Source organism: Orycteropus afer, unplaced genomic scaffold (genome assembly GCF_000298275.1).
Source record: "Orycteropus afer afer isolate SDZICR_OR568_19922 unplaced genomic scaffold, OryAfe1.0 scaffold00059, whole genome shotgun sequence".
Classification (NCBI taxonomy): Eukaryota; Metazoa; Chordata; class Mammalia; order Tubulidentata; family Orycteropodidae; genus Orycteropus; species Orycteropus afer.
Window position 1 is genome coordinate 8,189,961 of NW_006921646.1, and position 16,219 is coordinate 8,206,179.

Here is a 16,219-nt window from a genome sequence, read left to right on the forward strand (position 1 = left end):
TACACATCAACAAGGATGATGCTCATGATATAATGTTGAGTGGAAAAAGCAACTAGCATTCGCATAATTTTTTTTTTTTTTCTTTTAAAAGCAAAACAATACTATGTATTGCTCAGGGGAGAACATACTTCATCTTGGTCTTAACCTACAAAATGTTCCTCTTATTTTTTTTTTCATTGGTGGTTATTTCTCCCTTTTGGGAAAAAAAAAAAGAAAACTTTTGTTTTTCATTGAAGTCTAACATACATACAGTAAAGTGCACAAATACTCATTTTACAGCTTGTTGGATTTTCATAAAGTGAACTCAGGTCAAGAAATAGAAAATCACCGGTTCCCCCAGAAAGCCCCTATCAGACTGGAGTGAAGGGACTCTTCAGCTGGGGGAGTGTCACTCTCTCTGACTCTTCTGCCAGATATAAATGAAGAAGCATTTAGCCCTAATTATGACTGGCAGCCATCCCAAAGCCAAGAGGGACATCAAATTTAGCACAAAACCAATATTGAATTTCAGAGTAAGGAGACAGAAAGAGCCTGGGGCCTTTTGATGACGTCGTTTGGTTTGGATTATCCCAAACTGAACCATCCTCTACCTCTGCATCCGAGGTACATGAGCCTTTAATCCCCTCATTATTTTAATCTACTTGAACTAAATTTTGTTTCTTTCAGTCAAAAACATTCTATCTGATACTAACAGCTTAAAATCTATCATTATTTCATTTCAGTTATTTAGGTTAGAACATTAAAGAGCTAACTTTTTTTTTTTAATTTTATTCAAAATGTACTGAGCTAGACATCTTTGCTTTTGTTTGATGAATATTAGGGAAATAATAATAGATAACATGACTGCTTACTATGCCTAAAAATATTCTAAGCATTTTCACATGGATTTACTAATTTAGGGTGCTCAGTATTCCTATGAGGTTTGAAATGGTATCACTCCCATTATACAGATGAGATTTAACCCCAACCCATTTCAAGAAAGAGAAAAAAGAGTACTCTAGGACTGCATTTTCCAATATAGTAGCCACTAACCCCACTGCCATTAAATTGATTTACGCACAGTGACCCTGTAGGACAGGGGAGAGCCTCCCCACAGGGTTTCCAAGGTTGTGAATCTTTACAGAAGCAAACTGCCACATCTTTCTTCTGTATAGCAGCTAGTGGATTCGAACTTCTGACCCGCACCACAGGGCTCCTCAGTAGCCACCTAAAATGTAGTGTAAGCATATGTACTGTAAATACCAGATTTCAAAGACATTAAACAAACAAAACCACTGCCATCAAGTAGATTCTGACTCATAGTGACCCTATAGGACAGAGTGACCCTATAGGACAGAATAGAACTGCCCCATAGGGTTTCCAAGGCTATAAATCTTTACAGAAGCAGATAACCTCATCTTACTTCTGGGAAGTGGCTGGTGGGTTTGAACCTTCCCACCTATTGGTTAGCAGCTGAATGCTTTAAGTTGTGTCACCCAAAACCCACTGCCGTCAAGCTGATTCCAAGTCATAGCAACCCTTAGGGCTAAAGCAGAACTTCCCCAGAGGGTTTCCAAGACTGTAAATTGTTTTTGTTTATTTATTTTAAATTTTTATTGTGATTTGGATAAAAATTTACAGAACAAATTCATTTTCCATACAGCAGTGCATACACATTTTGTTTTATGACATTAACTGTAATTCCCCACAATGTGACAGCTCTCTTCCCACTTCCTCCCTGTAGTTAATTATCTCTTCCCTGTGTCCTTTTTTCCTATGCATTCCTGCCCACTGAGCTGTCTCCCTGTGCAAGTACTGCCCTTCTGTTCTACCATTATGGATCGTTGTAAGGAGTGCATCTACCAAATGTAAATGTTCACCCCATATGCCCATCTATTGTTTGGCTGGAAACCATGACAATGAGTTCAGTTCCAGATCCAAAGAGTAACTAGGGGCCATAGTCTCAGGAATCTCACCTGGCTCTAATCAGACCAGTAAACCTGGTGGTTTCTATGATTCTGAGTTTTGTTCCACATTATTTTCCCACTCTTCCAGGATCTCCTGTAGTGACCCCTTTCCAAGTGGTTGATAGTGGTAGCCGGGCACCATCTAGCTCGTCTGGTCTAAAGGTCATATAGGCTGAGGTTCAGAAGGTCCACTGGTCCCTTGAACTAATTGTTTCCATGCATCATTGGTTTTCTTCATTCTTCTTTGTGCTGGATGAGAAGAGCCATTGTTGCATCTAGATTGCTGCTTGCAAGCTTTTATGACCCCAGTTACTACTCACCAAAGTAGGATGTAGAACAATGTTTTTGTAAGTTATGCCAGTTGAGCTTGATGTCCCCTGTGACCATGGTTCCAAAAGGCTGTAAATCTTTATGGCAGCAGACTGCCTTATCTTTCTTCTGCAGAGCAGCTGATGGGTTGGAACCTCTGACCTGGTGAGCAGCCTGATGTTTTAACCACTAGGCCACCAGAGCTCCTTACTGCACCACCAGAACTCTTTCTTTCAAAGACTAAGTACAAATAAAATAATATAAAATATCTTAATAATTGTTACATTCGTTACATGTTGAAATGAAAATATAGATATGCGTTACTAAATGATCATTTGGATGACATCCAACCACATATAAGTCTGTGGTTCCATAAAAAAAGGTAAAGCAAATATCCTTTTGTTTATTACTTCCCTGTACAGTTTTAAAAGGAACTCTGGTGGTACAGTGGTCAAGGCATTCGCTGTTGACCAAGCAGGTCTGTGGTTCAAACCTACCAGTCGGTTAGTGGGAGAAAGATGAGGCAGTCTGCTTCTGTAAAGATTTACAGCCTTGGAAATCCTATGGAACAGTTCTCCTCTGTCCTACAGGGTCACTAATAGTCAGAATGACTCGATGGCAATAGGTAGAATAGTTTTAATTAAGACCTCCCCCAAAACCCAGACTGTTGCAGCACTGGACCACGGGTGGAGGGATACAGGCAGGTAAGGCAAAGGACCTGGCTCTCGTACTTTGTCTGGTGGGCAGAAGAGGCTGAGGGGGACAGAGGGGTGCGGTCTACTCCTGCTGCTCAGGTGGGTGGAACCACTGGTGGGGCAGAGCTAGTACCATTCCCTCCTGGCTTGCTTCCTCTCGCTGGTTCCAAACGCTCTCACAGCCGCCACCACTGCCAGTGCCCAAACCTCTGTCCTCCATCATCAGCTCCAGCAGCGGTAGTGGTAGCCGTAGCAGTGGCAGCAGCGGCAATGAGGATGACTCATTGGTTCCCATAAGGTTTTAACATGGTGTCTGCACAACATCCAAATCATAATGTCCTATTTCACAGAACATATATTGGTCATTAAGCATGCCTGTATTTTGGATATGTTGGGTTAAAGCATATTATTAAAATTAGTTTCACATTTCTTTTTACCCTTTTTTATGTGGCTCCTAGAAAAAATTTAAATTGCATATGTCACTCACCTAGTATTTCTATTGGGCACTGCTGCTCTAGTGCAGTGGTTCTTGCAATGTGGTCTTGGACCAGGATCATCAGCATCATCTAGGAACTTGTTAGAAATACAAATTGTTGAGTCTGTCGTATGCCTACTAAACCAGAAACCATTCTTAAATAAACCATCTGCATGTCAGTCTCTGTCTTGGAGTCTGATTACTGGAGAACCTGCCTACGACATTGTCCTTTATCTATTGTTCTGCAGTACTACCTGTTACAAATCAAATATCCATTACATGTGGATGTGTTTCAGGATTTTTTCTGTTCTGTCCCTTGGATCTACTTGCCTGTCTTGGTACCAATATCACACTGCCTTAATTTTCATAGCATTATAATTAGTCTTGATATCTAGTAGAGAAAGTTATCCAGTTTTATTTGATCATTTCTGCTACTTTGGCCCTTTGCATTTCCATGCTCATTTTAGAATCAGCTTGTCAATTTCCAGAGTCTTCTGTGATTTTTATTGGGATTTCATCAAATCTAAAGAAAATTTAGAGAGATTTATATCTTATCATTATTGAGTTTTCTAATTTATAGAAATGCTATATCCCCTCATTTAGTTAGGTCTTCTTTAATTTCTGCCATTAAAGTTTTATAGTTCTATAGTTTATAGAGGTTCTGCATACCTTTTTTTAAAATTTATTCCTATGAATTTGATTTTTAGATGGTATTGTAAATGTAGGGAGTGCTGGTGCCATAGTGCCTAAGGCATTTGACTGCTAATCAGAAGGCTGGCAGTTCAAACCCACTAGCCACTCCTTGGAAGGAAGACTGGGCAATCTACTTCTGTAGAGATATACCACTTTGGAAACCCAAGGAGGGGTCTCTATGAGTCAGAGTTGACTCGATGGCAGTGAGTTTGGTTCTTTTTTATTATTATTATTGTAAATGTAATCATTTTTAATTTTCTAATTGTCACTGTTTTATTGAAATGCAATCAATTTTTGCATACTGAATTTATATCCAGCAATCTTGCTAATTAATTCCTCATCCTCTTGTCTCCAGTCCATTTAGAAGCATCATACTCATGCAGATTCTGGAAGTCTTACTGAACAAGGAAAGCAGATGGAAACAAAATACTAAGAATGTTGGGAGGGACATGTTCACAATGGAATAGGGTTTGCATGGGGTACACTGGATTCTTACAGATCTTGTTAAAATGTAGATTCTGATTTAGTATATCTGGGGTGGAAATGCCAATTCTCAGCAGGGGTTTGAACTGGAATGAATTGGTTCAAAGCCCTGGAAATTTCTACCACTGAACTACCAATGAATGACCTCTTCAGGTGCTTTAACTTGCCACTAATAGCCCCAAACAAGGTGGACAGAAATGCTTTTAAATCTATTTTATTCTTTTCAGTGTTTTGCTTTGTAGTTTTACTCTAGTGGTATGCAGTTTGCTTCCACAGATTACAACGTTCTGTAAGAGCCTTTAATACAATTGTGTGTTCCCAAGCAGGCTGTACACATCTACTAAATCCTTATATTGGTATTCACATGCCATGATATTTTAAAATATTAACTTTTCTCCCTGTATATATTTGTAACTTTTGGCTCTTTTCCCATATAGTGTGCTAAAACACACATCCAGCGATTTTTCAAAAGAGAAAAGGCTTTTGACTTCAAAAGCCATAGCACTGATACTCTGAGTTATGTGGAGGGGAGTCAGAATGGAGAGCTTGAAGACCCAGTGAGTCCCTAATAAGAGGCCCTACCTTCCTCTGTACCTGTTAGTTAAAGGTGGAGAGAAATCACTGAGTTCTGAGATACAGGTGTCTAGGGATCTAAGAGAAGGAGCCTATATTGGGCTTCCCAGGAAGGGCCCCCTGAAGTCAGAAGGTTCCTGAGAAGAAATGGGTATGTGAGGAGTCTATTAAATAGGACCTTACATAAACCTCAGAGTGTTTTCTATTATCTAGTGTGTTGTTGCAAGAGCTGAAAGTGACCTGCCATTTCCGGGGAAAGTGTTGTAGGAGGAAAAGTCTTAGCTCTGAAGACTTCCCTGTAGCCTGACATAACATGGAAATAGCAGAATGAAGTAATAAGGAAAGGATTAGGTTGGAAGGAACTTCGACAATATGAATTATGATGTAACAAACTACATAAATTGACAATGAAGAGCCAAATGGGATAATTGACATCTTAGCAAATGCCAACAGAATAATTCATTAGTGGGAGACCAGATGCTCTCTTTCCTTCAGCCTTCCAGGTATGACATGAACTTGACTTTACCCTGGAGAAAGGCAGTAGGAGAGATTCTGAATTTACTGAGATTCAGTTTCCACCCTCTCAGAACATTCTACAAAAACAAAAACAATTGTTGATTCCAACTCATAGTGAATAGACAGGACAGAGAACGACCTCATAGGGTTTCCTAGGCTGTAATCTTTACAGAAGCAGACTACTAAATTTTCCTCCCTTGGAGTTGCTGGTGGGTTCAAACTGCTGACCTTTGGGTTAGCAACCAAGCACTTAACCACTGAACCACCAAAACTCCTTACTAAGAAAAATAAGGGGCTTGAAATTATGTGCAATTAGAACAAAAAATTCAGTTCTTACACCCGAGTTTGTGGATTAGGTACATATTCCTTATATTCATCACCACAAATAAGGATATTTTACTATACCTAAATAGTAGAAGAAAATAATTCTTCTTTTTATAGACTTCTGTGCTGGTATTAGCAGCTTCAAAAAGGAGTCTGTACAACAGTGCTTCCCAAACTTTATTGCATTCAAATCACCTGGGGATCTTTTAAAATGTGGATTCTGATTCACCAGGGCTGAGGTGAAGCATGGAATTCTTCATTTTTAACGAGATCCCAGGTGACTGATGTTGATGCTACTGGTCCAGGACTACCCTTGTAGTAGTGAAGCTGCTTACTAGTAAGGTGACCACTATGTCCATTTCCAATATATATTGACCAACAATTTCTTAAATAAACACAGGGTGACGCTCATGCCCAAACTGTACCATAGGTCTAGGATGCAATTTTAGACTGTTTTACAATAGAAAGTGAGTATCAGTAACAAAAGAAAATCCATTCAGAATCAAGTCAGCTAAGAGCAGGCATGTGGATTAAAAAAAATAATGCTGACTAACTTCATGGATTTTTTCTTAACCTGCTTCACTTTTTTTTTTTTTCCTTAACTAAACAAGGCTGGCAGTTCAAACCCAACAGCCACTCCTCGGAAGGCAGGTTGGGCAATCTACTTCTGTAGTGATACTGCCTCTGAAACCCAAGGAGGGGTCGCTGTAGGTCAGATCTGACTCGACAGCAGTGTGTTTGGTTTGGTTTGGTTTAAACAGTATCTTTAATTTTTTTATTGTCAGTGCAGTGAACTTGTTCATTTAGAATTTTGTGCAATTGGAATAAAATAAAGAAAAAATTCAGTTCTTACATCCCTGAGTTTGTGGATTAACCATACAAATAGTTTCAAATTATATAAAAGTAATTTCTACTCTTTAAAATAAGTTACCATCCTGGATAGAAGTTTGGAAACAGGTTTATTAAAATACCAGTTATTAGCTGAGAAAAGTAAATGTTAGCAAATTAAGGAGTATAATTAATTTTTCCTGATTATAAAAGTAATGCTCATCTGAGAGAACTTGGAAAATACAGAAAAATAATATAAGGGATGAAATAAAGTCATTGGAAATTCTAGCAGCAAGGGAAATCACTACAATTTGTTATATTTCCTTTGAGTCATTTCTATATATATATATATATATATATATATATATATATATATATATTTTTTTTTAGCAAAATCAAGGGTACAGTGTACATAAATTTGCATCTTTCCCTTTGCAGTTAATATCTTATAAGCATTTCTCCACATCTTCCAATGTTTCTTGAAATCACAATTTTAAATGACTATACAATATTCTATCAGGTGCAGGTATCATGATTTCCCCATTTTTGGACATTTCAGTTGGTTCTAATTTTTTTTTGGCATTGAGAATAATGGTGGAAGCAACAAATCGTATATTATTTTAAAGTAAATCTCATTATTTTCTAGGAAACAATTTGCAGAATATTAATTAGCAGAATACTTTGAAGTCTTTTGACACCTATTACAAAACTTGACACATGGACAGTTTGGATTAAGTCTATGAAAGTCCTAGGTATTTGGCATTTAAAATAATCTTTTAATCTTTAGAATCTTTGCTAATATTGGTAAGATCCAGATCAATGCTTATACAGTGGAATGATCTTAACCAATTTTTACTTAATCAACTTTTAGACTAACCTGATTCACCATTTCCTCAGTAAAGGACTGATGTCTTGAACAACTACTAGCCGGTCATTCTCTGGGACACCTGTGCATTTCTGCTTCCCCACTTGAACTGTGTGCTTGTTAATTGTGTCCATTACCAACATGTTCAAGTCAGCTATTCTTGTAATTATATTTTAATGAGATATTATATAAAACATTAAAATATGAGTTTATGTAAAAGGAAAGTTGAACATTCTGAAGAACTCACAAAGGTAAATCACTAAATTGCTGAATTAGAGGCAAAAAAAATCATATGTAAGGTGGAAAGCACAAAACTATGGATTATACAGATTGTTTTGCAAATGATTTAAATTTACACTGAACTTTAAAGAAAATGGAATTAGTGGTTCTCAACAGGGCAGTACAGCCCATAGCAGGTGTTTTAGAAGCTTGTGGGACATATTTTACTGCGTGTCACTGCGTATTTCGTGACTAAGGGCCAGGGATATTAGACATCCCCTTAAGGGTCTGCACAACTTTGGAATGTCTCCTGAGAATTCATATAAGTAAAAAGCCAGCTTTTTACCTCAAGTAGGTGGAGCATAATTCCTCCTCACTTAAGCATGGGCAGAGTGACTTCCTTCCAAAGAGTATATATAGTATGGAAGGATAGGAGAGAGTCCCTATACAGTGCAGAAACCATACAAATACTACCTCAGGCAAGTGATCAAGCTTAATATTATCCATGATAAATCATGTTGGTAGCATGTACCTTTGATAGGAGAACGACACATCACCTCTTGAGGTCTTCCTCCCCCAAACCCATAACCCCAGTCCAATCATGAGAAAAACATCAGACAAATCCCAAATTAAGTGACATTTTACATCACAGCCAGTATTCCTCAAAAGTGTTAAGTCATCAAAAACAAGGAAAGTCTGAGAAATTGTCACAGCTAAGAGGAGCTTGAGGGACCTGTCAACTAAATGTATTGTGCTATCTTCGGTGGGATCCTGGAACACAAAATGGACATTAAGTAAAATCTAAGGAATTACGAATAAAGTATGGGATTTAGTTAATAATAATGTATCAATATTAGTTTATTATGCAGTTGTGACAAGGAACTATTCTAATAAGATGTCAACAATAGGGGAAACTGGCTGTGGAGTATAAGAACTTTGTACACAATGTCTCTGTCAATCTGAAACTATTCTAAAATTTTTTTAAAAATTAAAGCTTTTTATTATGATTCTAGAACATCTATTTTACTTATTTGATATAAAATTTAAATATTGACTAACAACACTGTCGTAAAAATAGAGGTATTATTTTGTTCAAAATTTTAGCGAGAGTTGGATCATTACTTTGGAAAATGATGTTTCTAACAGTAACATCATTCATGATCTTTGAGTCTTTAAATGCTTACAACTATGCATTTAAATTTCTAAATCTATAGCTTGGGGGGGCAGGAGTGCATGTGAGGTATGGACACAGGGAGGAGGGAGGAAGTAGAAAGAGAGCTGTTACACTATGGGGAATTGCAGTCAATGTCATGAAATAAAACGTGTATGAACTGCTGTATGGAAAATGAATTTGCTTTGTAAATTTTCACCCAAATCACAATTATATATATATATATATAGGAGCTCTGGTAGCATAGTGGCTAAAAGCACTTGACTGCTAACCAGAAGGCTGGCGGTTCAAACCCACCAGCCACTCCTCGGAAGGAAGGTTGGGCAATCCTACTTCCGTAGTGATACTGCCTCGGAAACCCAAGGAGGGGTCGCTATGAGTCGGGGCCGACTTGACGGCACATAACAACAACAACAACAAATATATATATATATATGGCCTTCATGAATACCTATTGTGTTTATTTTAAAATAAGGGCAAGCACAAACTACATGATTGTCTTCTAGTGCAGTAGTACCTGGCTATTTCCATAGTGAAATGCATACTATTTTAAATTACAAATTTCTCTTCATTTCTTCTATATATAACATTTAAGACATTAGACCATTTTTGAAACTGTGTATTAGGTAGGTTGTATTATTTATAGATTTTATTTTAGGATAGTGACAGGTTGATAAATGTGAAAATTTATTTTAAAAAAGGGCTGCTATATCTGAGGTGATGGGGAACTATAATCTTGGACTTACACTCTTTGAAAGCAGTAAAAGCCTTATGATTTCTTGCACCATCTTTCACCAAGTAGATTCTCAATTTTTAATTTTGCCCCTGTTGAAGTTTCTGTTTATGCTTACCCACATGTCCTTATTTGCTGCTCTATTCTTGGGGCAGGAGGGGAGGTCGGGTTTCAGTTTTGATCCAGTGCTCACTGCCATACCAGCAACCCATGTAAATATGATCTATCTAAGTCAGAATGGTCCCAGTCCTTTGCCAATGGTCACAGACAGGAAAGTGATCTGGTTCTGGTCAATGAGACATGAGGAAAATTCTGTTGGTTATTTATTTCAGTGGACATTATTAGACTAAACATGATACCAAGAATCGTGGTAAGGATCTTTGATCATGGGTATTATTATTTCTAAGAGAAAACTTAGCAAGGCAGGAAGCCACTGGAAGAAGCCAGGGCCGACAGCCCCGATCCAGGGGAGGGAGGTAGAGAAACTACCCAGGCAGGAAGCTGTGGGAAGAAGCCAGGACCGACAACAGAACAGGTAGGGAGAAGTCCAGGAAGTGGGCAGAGAGGTTTGGAACAGCTAAGGGAGATGAACTTGTCAGTCTGTTGTACTGTGGTGGCTTGTGTGTTGCTGTGAGGCTGGAGGCTGTACCACCACTGTTTCAAATGCCAGCAGGGTGGCCCGTGGTGGACAGGTTTCAGTGGAGCTTCCAGACTGAGACAGACTTGGAAAAAGGAAGAAGCCATCCACTTCTCAAAGAACTGGCCAGGGAAAACCTTATGAATACAGAGAAACACTGTCTGATATATTACTGGACTACTTTATCATTGCTCTGAAACATTGTTGGATACAGTGCTAGAAGATGAGCCCCTCAGGTTGGAAGGCACTCAAAACAAGACTGGGAAAGAGCTGCCTCATCAGAGTAGAACCAACCTTAATCATACGGATGAAGTAAAGCTTTCGGGACTTCTATTTGCTGACGTGGCATGACTTAAACTGAGGAGAAACAGCTGCAGACATCCATTAATAATTGGAACATGGAATGTAAAGTATGAATCTAGGAAAACTTGGAAGTTGTCAAAAATGAAATGGAACGCATGAAGATTGATATCCCAGGCATTAGTGAGCTGAAATGGACCAGTTTTGGCCATTTTGAATCAGACATCCATATGATCTATGCTGGGAATGACAAACTGAAGAGGAATGGAAACATCACAAAGAATGTTTCAAGATCTAAGTACAATGCTGTCAGTGATAGAATAATATCCATACGCCTACAAGGAAAGCCAGTTAATACTACTACTATTCAAATTTATGCACCAACCACCAAAGCCAAAAATGAGGAACTTGAAGATTTTTACCAACTTCTGCAGTCTGAAATTGACCAAACATGCAATCAAGATGTGTTGATTATTACTGGTGATTGGAATGCAAAAGTTGGAAACAAAAAAAAAATCACTGGTAGTTGGAAAATTTGGCCTGGTAACAGAAATAATGCTGGAGATCGCATGATAAAATTTTGCAAGACCAACAACTTATTCATCGCAAATACCTTTTTTCAACAACACAAACGGCAGCTACACATGTGGACTTTGCCAGATGGATTGCACAGGAATCAGACTGACTACATCTGTGGCAAGAGGTGTTGGAGAAGCTCAGTATCTTCAGCCAAAACAAGGCCAGCAGCTGACTGTTGAACAGACCATCAACTGCTCATAAGCAAGTTCAAGTTGCGGTTGATGACAAAACAACTCCAACAGAGCCAAAATATGGCCTTGATTATATCCCTCCTGAATTTAGAGACCATCTAAAGAATAGATTTGATACACTGAACACCAATGACCGAAAACAAGAGGAATTGTGGGGTGACATCAAGAACATCATCCATGAAGAAAGCAAAAGGTCATTAAAAAGACAAGAAAGGATGAAAAGACCAAAATGGATGTCAGAAGAGAATCTGAAAATTGCCCTTGAATGGAGAGTAGCTAAAGCAAATGGAAGAAATGACCAGATAAAAGAGCTGAACAGAAGATTTCAAAGAGTTGCTCGAGGAGACGGAATCATGTCAAGAAGAAAGAAGAAAACCAAAATTAATGGAAACAATCAGTCCTAGCGACTGGTACACCATCCGATCTGCAACCTATACAACTATGAGACCAGAAGAACTAGATGGTGCCCAGCTACCACTGCCATCCACTTGGAAGGGATGTAGGAGATCCTGCATAAAGAGGGAGAACAATGTGGTACAAAACTCAAAATCATTTGGAGGCATAAAAAAGAAGGTGGGGACCAGGTTTGCTGGTCCAATGGAGCCTGGTGTAACCACTGAGACTATGGCCCCTAGCTGCCCTTCAGGTCTGGAATTGAACCCACAACTGTGGTTTCCAGCCAAACAAAGTACAGGCATGTGAGTTAAACATTTACCTCAAGTAGACACACGCCCTGGAGAGAACAATCATGGGAGAAGGAAGGGCTGCTTATGCACAGGGAGATAGCTCAGGGTGCAGAAGAGTATGAAGGGATGGACACTGGGAGGAGGTAACTATGGGGAGGAAGTGGGAGGGGAGCTGCTGCATTGTAAATTTTGGTCAATGACATGAGACAAAGTATATGTGAACTGCTGTATGAAAAGTGAATTTACTCTGTAAATCTTCACCCAAATCCTAATAAAAAAAAAAAAAAAAGAAGACGGAATCAATGATTATAATGAAATGTGCAAAGACCTGGAGTTAGAAAACCAAAAGGGAAGAACACGCTCGGCATTTCTCAAGCTCAAAGAACCGAAGAAAAAATTTAAGTCTTGAGTTGCAATATAGAAAGATTCTATGGGGAATATATCGAATGATGCAGGGAACATCAAAAGAAGATGGAACAATACACAGGGTCACTGCTCCACAAAGAATTGGTTGATGTTCATCCATTTTAGGAGGTGGCATAGGATTAAGAACCAATCGTATTAAAGGAAGAAATTGAAGCTGCATTGAAGGAAGTGGTGAAAAACAAGGCTCCAGGAATTGATGGGATAGCCATTGAGATGTTTCAGCAAATGGATGCCGTGCTGGAAGCACTTACTCGGATATGCCAGGAGATATGGAAGATAGCTACCTGGCCAACTGGCTGGAAAAGATCCATGTATGTACCCATTCCAAAGAAAGGTGATTCCACAGAATGTGGAAATTATCAAACAATATCATTAATATCACATGCAAGTAAAATCTCACTGAAGATAATTCAAAAATGGTTGCAGCAGTATATTGACAGAGAACTTCCAGAAATGCAAGCTGGATTCAGAAGAGGACGTGAAGTGAGGGTTATCATTGCTGATGTCAGATGGATCTTGGCTCAAAGCAAAAAAATACCAGAAAGATGTTTTACTTGTGTTTTGACTATGCAAAAGCATTTGATTGTGACAAACTGATCATGACAAATTGTGGGTAACACTGAGAATGGGAATTCCAGAACACTTAATTGTACTCACAAGGAACCTGTACACAGACCAGGAGGCTGTTGTTTGAACAAAACAAGGGGATACTGCATGTTTTAAAATCAGGAAAGGAGTGCATCAGGGTTGTATCCTTTCACCATACTTCTTCAGTCTGTACGCTGAGCAAATAATCCAGGAAGCTGGACTATATGAAGAAGAATGTGGCATTAGGATTGGAAGAAGAATCATTAACAACTTGAGATATGCTGACAGCACAACTTTGCTTGCTGAAGGTTAGGATGATTTGAAGCACTTACTGATGAAGACTGAAGACTACAGTCTGCAGTATGGATTACACCTCAGTATAAAGAAAACAAGAATCCTCACAACTGGACCATAAGTAGCATCATGATAAATGGAGAAAAGATCGAAGTTGTCAAAGACTTCACACTGCTTGGTTCTACAATCAATGCCAATGGAAACAGCAGTCAAGACATCAGACGACATATAGCACTGGGCAAATCTGCTGCAGAAGACCTCTTTCAAATGCTGAAGAGAAAAGATGTCTGCTTGAGGACTAAGGTGTGCCTGACACAAGCCATGGTATTTTCAATTGCCTCATATGTACGTGAGAGCTGGACAATAAATAAGGAAGACTGAAGAAGAGTTGACGCTTTTGAGTTGTGGTGCTGGCAAAGAATGCTGAAAGTACCATTAACTGCTAAAAGAACTAACACATCTGTCCTGGAAGAAGTGCAGCCGGAATGCTCCTTAGAAGCAGGGCCAGACTTCATCTCACCTCTTTTGTCATGTTGTAAGAAGACACTATGCTCTGGAGAAGAAAATCATGGTTGGTAAAGTGGAAGGTCAAGAGGGGAAGGCCAATCAAGATGGATTGACCCAGTGGCTACAATGATGGGCTCAGGTATAGCTGGGATTGTGGAATTGGCACAGGACCAGGCGCTGTTTTGTTATGCTGTACACAGGGTCGCTATGAGTTGGAGACGACTCAACGGCACCTAACAACAACAACAACAAGAGAAAACACTGTGAAAGACAGTATTTGAAAAATGGAAGGCATGTGGGATTCTTGGTATCTGAATCCTCTGTCAACTCACTCTAGAACCAGGCAATTTCTGAAGGGTTTGTCACATCAGGTAGAGTTGGTTTTTTCTTATTGTCAGCAGCAAGCATCCTTACTGATCTCTTCACAAGTAGTTAGAGAGGAATATTGATATGTTGCTGAGGAGTATTTTTATATACGGTATGCAATTCTGGTCAGAATGCTGTGTTAGAAGCCACCAGTGATTCTATCTCTCACCATCAACTCTTTTTAACTTTTATAGTGCTCAAAACATACATAAGACTTTTGTCAACAACTTCCATATTTACAGTTTAGGGACACCGATTACACTTCTCATGTTGTGCCACCATCATTGCTATACTTTTCCAAAATATCCCACCACTTTTTAGCATAAACTCAATGCTCCCCAAACAAAAGCTTCCCCTTCCTCCCCGCTACCCTTGGTTGTTGTTGTTATATGCCGTTGAGTTGGACCCAACTCACAGCGACCCTTCCTTGGGTTTCCGAGGCAGTATCACTATGGAAGTAGATTGCCCAACCTTCCTTCCGAGGAGTGGCCACTAATAATCTTTTCACCATCAGCACTTAATTCAAACCGCCAGTATTATGAATCCCAGTCTTAGTCGCATAGGGATTATAGGAGACTACTGATTTATTTTTCATTGACAGTAAATTATACAGTATTGCTGCCCAGTCATGGAAAACAAGAACAAGAAATTTTATTTCCTGTGCTCTGCTTCAGCCAAACATTAACCACTTCTCAGGTAGGTTAATTTGGAAACAGTGTCCTAAATCCCTAGCATGGCCTGGGAATATAACAGATACCTCCCCACCCCACCCACCACCCACCCCCAATGCAAAAGATATATCAGTAGATTCAAGGAATAAGCAAGAGCTGTATTTTGGAAAGGTGCTGGGTGGCACAAATGGTTTACACTTGTTTACTCACCTAAAGTCAGCAGTTCAAACTCATCCAGCAGCACTGCAGAAGACAGACCTGACAATCTACCCATACAGATTACAGCCAAGGAATCCCTAAGGAGCAGCTATTCTACTCTGCAACACATGGGGTCACCAGGAGTTGAAACCAACTCAACAACAATGGGTTTAGTTTTTAGTATTTTGGCTAGTTTTACTTAGCAAGTGGAGAAGGCTTCTTTCCCTAGAAATAAGGTTTAAACAACTAAATTTATGAATCTAATAACTCTCCCCATTTGATAATTCTGCTACTCAATATGTGAAATTAGTCTCCACTATTCATATTTGGCCCTGCTTTCCTGCTATACTTTATTTACTACCATCCTTAAGTCCTTATTTATTTTCCTCTCCTCACTCTTCCTACCCATAGGAATTATCTGTTTTATTGGTTATACACAATTACAGTTACTCCTGGTTTAAAACGAGTCTGGAAGCCTTCTCAAATCCTTGCAGTTCTCTGAGAGGGAAGCCCCCCCCCCTTTTTTTCCTTAAGAAAGAATGTGCTGGACAGAAATTTACTTACAAATTAAGCAGTCATTTAAAATTATATTTTATTTATATCTGTAGGCATTACTCTTTGTTTGAACTGCTCATATAAATCCATTCTATCCAAAAAGGAAACAGTGTTTCTAGCAGTACAAGCCCAACTGGCGTGGCCTACCGAAAGAGGCTCCATTAGCATAGGCAGATAATCTAAACATATTTAAACCATATACTGGATGTTTTTATTCTTAGGACCACACAAGCCTTTTGCAAAATCACTTTGATTTTTAAAACCAGTCGAACATCAGTCATGGCAGGGAGATCCACGGAGCTGATTTCTGATAACAAGTTAGGTCATCACTGAATGTAATTTATAATGCATGATTAATGGCAACAAGGAGACTGGGGTGGAAACTACTCAC